We start from the raw sequence: 5,728 nt of genomic DNA, 5'->3' as shown, positions 1-5,728 counted from the left end.
ATCGCCTGCCGGCCGGCCGTCCAGCCCCACTCTCTCTCTTCCACTCGCTCGGAAGTCCACGGTCCCCAAACACCCTCGCCTGGACACCCTCTCCTAGACCCTCTACTCAGCCCCCCGAAGTTCCAAGAGGAAGTCTGGGCCAGGCCACGGGGCCGTCCGAAAGCCGATTCCCCAGTCCTCAAGGCCAAGGATGGGTCCGCCAACACTCAACTCAATTCACCTGCTGCTCTCGGCAGCGGGCGCAGGTGTCTCCCGCACCGCACGTGCATGCGCCCACTCCTCTAAGCCCCGGGAGGGAGGCTCCCACCGCAGCCCTCCGGGAGCCAGCGGGTCAGTCCACACCTTGCTTAGCACAGTTAGCAAGCCTCTGCCGCAAGAACCCTTTCACCCATGAACAAGAGACAGGGAACACCAGCTAGAAGTTAGAAAACGGGCAGAGATCCTTTCTTTTTCCTTCCAGCTCTGCCCAGAATGAGGAAGGAAGGAAACATTGGAGCCTGTCTTCTCCTCGGCTGATGTGTTGAGAATATTTACTCCAGTTGTCTAGGGTTTGTTTTTATACACTTTTTCCTACAACAAACACTGGCAAAAGAAAAAAAAAAAGAAAGAAAGAAAAAAAAAGCGAGTGCAGGCTGCAGAGTACTGCCCTCTCTTTCTCCGTCTCACTATATATACATCTATGTATTTTTTAACTTGTTTTCCATTTCAGTGGTTCTTAAAGCGCACAGGCGTGAGAAAACACAGATGGAGTGGAACAGGCAATGTTGTAGCTGTACGCAGAAGACATCACACCATGCTGGAGATTTTTAGAAGTCTTGGAAGACCTCGGGATACAGAGAGGTTTTTTGGTTTGGTTCCCCCCCCCTCCCCTTTTCCTTATATAGTTGGAATTTTCTCTTGCTTCCTCTCTCAGCTCTATCTCTCTTTCCCTAGCATCACCTGCTGCCTGTGGGAACACAGAGTCCCTTGGCCTGGGTGACTGGGTCACTGTGGCTGGCCCAGGTTTGACCTCGGTTACCTGCCCGTGCTCCCCCAGCTGTGGCGAGGCGAGCCCCGGGGGAGGAGAAGCCATCCATCACCCAGGCAGCAGCACAGGCCTGAATGAGGGCGAGAAGGGTCAGCGCTGGTGCGCACTTGGGCAGGTCGGAGGGGGCGGGGGCATTACAAATTGCGGAGATATTGGTGCCGGGCTTGATTGATGACGCCGAATGAGGGGCAAGATGCTGGCACCAGGACGAGCCCGCGCTCCAGTCCTCCACTGGCTTCCTCCCGGCCCACCCCCAGCAGCCCTTTCTCCCTGCTTCCTTTTTCTTGCCTACTTACAGCCCATCCGTCAAGCCGTGCCCCGAAGCTGACCTTTTGCAGAGAACAGCCAGCCTAAGAGAACCATTTCTTTCTGAAAAACCTCACCAAGGGTTTTATTAATGCTGGCAGGCCCACAGTCAACGGTGTGCCACCCCTGCTTCCCGACCGCTGCCTGCCTCCTCCCTTTGTGAGTTTCATGAGCTCTGAGCAAGGAGGGAAAGGGGACACATTTCTTTAGCAGCGCCCGGATTTCTCTCCTGACCCCAAACCCACTTCCGCTGGTCGGCCCTACGGATCTGAAAGTCACCTGTGGAGCCGTGGGGTGCTTGTCTTACTCTGCGCAGTCTGGTGTCTGGAAAGCAGTCAAAGTGGCTCAGGAAAGGCATGGCGGCCACCTCTGGGAGGAAAGTGAGAATGGACCGAAGAGTCCAGCTGGCATGGGAGGAAATGTGCTCTGAGGTTGGGCAGGGGATGGATGCATGGTTGGGCAGTTCCTGGCTGGCAGGGGGACCTGTCCGCCTCTTTGGAGACCACACAGGTTGCCAGTCACACCACTGCAGCGGCACAATAGAACAGAGTGGGGACATGTTGGGGCAAACGGTGATGGGAGATGTTTAATAGAATTACTATTAGGCTTCGAGTTAATGAATCACAACTGCAAGAAATCATGATAATCCAGCAGGCATTAATGACAGATTAGCTTCAAAGCTGCCATAAAAGTGCCATAATGCTTACCTAACGGCATGATTAATTCTCCCAGTACATAATGGCTTTATGGGGGAACCAGGCACCAACAGAGGCTTGACAGAAAGCCACACCGAGATCCCCAGGGCGCCGGGGGCACCCCCACCCTGCCTGGACCATGTGGCTTCCGCTCTGCCTGGAGGCGCCTACCCTCACTGGATTGTGGGTAGACAAGGGCAGCTGCTCAGGCTTACCCCAGAGCCGTCTTGGGAGGGAGGCAAGGAGCAGTCCCCTGGAGTCCCTACAGTGCTTTGCCCCTCACCAGGTAGCAGCTGTCCAGAGGAACCCGGGAGTCCTATCACCCCAACCTCCAAAATAGCTCCTGTGGCCAGCACTGGGGCTCGGAGAGCCCCATCCCAGTTCCCAGACCAAAGGATCTAGCATGGAGAAGTCTGGAAAGAGTACAGGCATAGCTCATTTTATTTAACTTCTTAGATAAAGCATTTTTCACAAATTGCAGGTTTCTGGCAACCCTGCGTCAAACAAGTCTTTCAACACCATTTGTCCAACAGCATTTGCTCGCTTTGTGTTTTGTGTCACATTTTGGTGATTCTCGCCATATCTAAAATTTTTGCACCATTCTTATATTTGTTATGGTGATCTGTGATCACTGATCGCAACTCACTGAAAGTTTAGGTGATGATTAGCACTTTTTAGCGATATAGCTATGTACTTGTTTCAGACACAATGCTATTGTACCTTACTAGACTACAGTAGAGTGCAAACATGACTTTTATAGTCACTGGGAGACCCAAAAATGCATCTGACTTGCTTTATTGTATTACTTGCTTTATTCTTGTGGTCTGGAACCACACCCGGAACACCCCGAGGTATGCCTGTACTGAACTAGGGAGCTCGCCACAACTGTGCTCCTCACCAGCTGTGTGACCTGGCGGGTCACTTAACCTCTCTGTGCTCAAGTGATCGGGCCCTGAGTCTGCATCTTTAACCACTAGACCACCTCCCTATAATGGCACCTGATAGTAAGCGCCCACTTGTATTCCAGGCATGATGCAAATCTCCTTATGTGTATTATTTCATTCACTGCCCCCCCCCCAATAATCTTATGAGATAGTTAACCACTACTATCTTCACTTTACAGACAGGGAAACTGATGGCACACAGTTAAACTGCTAGTAAAAGTGAAGCAGGCAATACTCCCTAGTTTCTCGATTTTCTATCAGCTGTCTCCACCCTGAATACCACCAGTTTAACTCCAGAGAAAAACAGCTCAAGAGACACAGAACATCATCTTTTATGAAACTCCGCGATGCTGGACTTCCTGCCCCCCCACCCCCACCCACCATGGCTGGGGAAAATCTGAACTGGGAGGCGACCGAGATCTGGACTCTACGTCTGCTATTTACCTTGACTCCGCAGCCCCGTTCTGACAGCGTTACCTTGGGTGCGTAACCACCCCTGGTTTCTGTTCCAGGTTCTCTTTGGTGCAAAGGGAATAGGGATCATCATCATAGCAGCCTGCCCACCGGGCAGCAGCAGTGTCTTAACTCCGTCAGGCTCAGACCTACCTTTTCCCAACTGCATTAGAGCCCAGCCATGCTCCTGAGCACGCCCCCAGACTCCACTCCAGAGGTTCCCACCGTGGGCTGCCCATCTTCCCATAAATATGGAGGCAATTAGCACGAAGCCCGGGTCCGAAGGGAATTCTCAGAGCCATGTTCATCTTCATAATGTTGAAGAAAACCCCCCAGGAGGCCTGAGTCACTGCTGTGGCAGGCAGACTGCTTCTGGGCTGATTAACTCAGCTCCATGAGAGACACGCACCCTCCCTCCAGACCTGCTCTCAGCCCACACCACTCTTCACAGTTCTCTCCAATGGAGACTTTCCCCAGGCTGCCGCTGACACCCTGCAAAACAGGAGGAAACTGGTCCTTTCCTGCCAAAGCATTAGTGGGCTCCAAACTTCCCCCAAAGTCTATGCTTCTTGTAAATTCCAAAATCAAGTGGCAAACCATCACTCAATCAGCAAATATTTACTTTTATAGGGCACCATGGGAAAGGCCAAGAAGATTCACTCCATCCCTTTGCAGCCCTGAATCCCAGACGGACATAAGGCTTGCAGATGTGTGCTGCCAGTATTGGGTGGGATTTCTGAAGGTAACTACCCTCCGGTAGCCCCATTCTCTTGTCTGAGCTGGCTGCCCAAAGAGGGTCAAGCAGGTCCTATCGCTTTAGTTATAAAGTCATAAAATCTCAAGGTTGAAAGAAACCTCAATGATTGTTTCTCCCACCCCTCCCCAAATCTGACCCCATCTCCTATTGACTCCTCTTGAGTCAAATATATAGTTCTTATTTCAACATGCTGGGCTCAGTGAAAGCTCAATAAATATTTATTAATGGTGGTGCCCATGATGAATTAACAGCCAAAGCTATAAAATCAAACTTTCGCACAAGCAGAGACCCTGGTGAGAAAGAAACTGCTACATAAAGTTTGAAATTTTTCAAAATGACAAGCATTCACACACACAAACACACACACACACACACACATACACACACCCTCACACACACACTGTATGGCAGACAGAAGACCACAGTTCTCTTTCTCAACTACCCAGAGAATCACACTGGAAACCAGGAAGTGTCCTTCGAGAATATTCATGCCCTGGTGGAGGACACGAGGAGCTTCTCAGAGGCCAATCAGCCCAGCCTGTTGGGATGTGCCCAGCCCTGGACCCAGAGTCTCTCTCTGTCTCCTTGCTGGAATCAAGGGCCAGTGCAGTTCCTGAGAAACAAAATGGTGCCACTGAGGGTTTTATCCGGGGTCCCCGCTGCACTAAAGTCAGTCCGGTAAACATATGCAATTCTAAGGATGCTAAAACTTCAAGGAAGAGATCTAGGTCAGGACAGGTCACATCGACGAGAATTTTTCACCTGACAGTGTACACCTGGAAGGAAGTGCTAGGGAGTTTTGCCATAAAGTCAGAAACTTTGAGGCCTAGAGGGTGTCCGGCCCTAACACCACGGGTAGAAACCAATCATCACCAGTCGATCAGATTGTGCAGCCCCACCCCCGCCCCAAGGAGTCTGTATGCAGAACACACAAGCCTCCCATGGGTCTGTTTGAGGTCTAACCGACGGAGCTAACTCTTCCCCTCACTGGGAATGCCGGGACCCCGGAACTGTGGCACTGAGGCACCAGGGCTCACAGTTGCCCCTCTCCATCTCCATCCCATTTGACTTTGAGAGCAAGGTCCAGGGGCTTGCTGTATCTGGGGGTGAAGGCAGGGCCACACACGGAGCCTCAGAGTTACTGGAGGTCAGGCAGAAAGGAGCCCTGTGACTCCTGACACCTAACAAGAACACCATTGACAGGCCAGTAAAAAACGTGGGCTCAAGCAAATATCAGCCAGCTTGAACGAAGAAACCAGAGACGACCTTGAAGAAATGGATTCGAGTCTGCACTAAACTCACAGTGAGATCGTATGTGGGACTCACTTCCTCTGAGCCCGTCCGTACCCCGAGGTGCCCTCACGCTGGAGGAAGCTGGTTCCAATGCGGGATGGGGCAGGGCCTGGGCACAGGACGGAGCAGGACAAGTAGGAAGGGAAAGGCCATGGAAACTGAAGACATGTCTTAAGAGGACTCGCCCACCTTTCCCCACTTCAGCCCTCGTGGGCGGTGTAGCAAAGATGCCCCAACAGAGCTGTGAAGGGAA

General features: G+C 51.9%; 1 long non-coding RNA gene across 1 annotated transcript; it reads left to right on the top strand.

The window, feature by feature from the left end:
* Positions 1-305: 305 nt before the first annotated feature.
* Positions 306-2,005, top strand: LOC148107623 (uncharacterized). Its single transcript, XR_015721945.1, has 3 exons — positions 306-548; positions 710-840; positions 1,326-2,005. It is a non-coding gene; the product is annotated as an uncharacterized LOC148107623 (long non-coding RNA).
* The last annotated feature ends 3,723 nt before the right edge of the window (positions 2,006-5,728 follow it).

Source organism: Ursus americanus, chromosome 27, assembly GCF_024610735.1.
Source record: "Ursus americanus isolate L20-20 chromosome 27, mUrsAme1.1.p, whole genome shotgun sequence".
Lineage (NCBI taxonomy): Eukaryota > Metazoa > Chordata > Mammalia > Carnivora > Ursidae > Ursus > Ursus americanus.
Note: the sequence above shows the minus strand (reverse complement) of the source record. Positions and strands in the feature narration are given on the sequence as shown.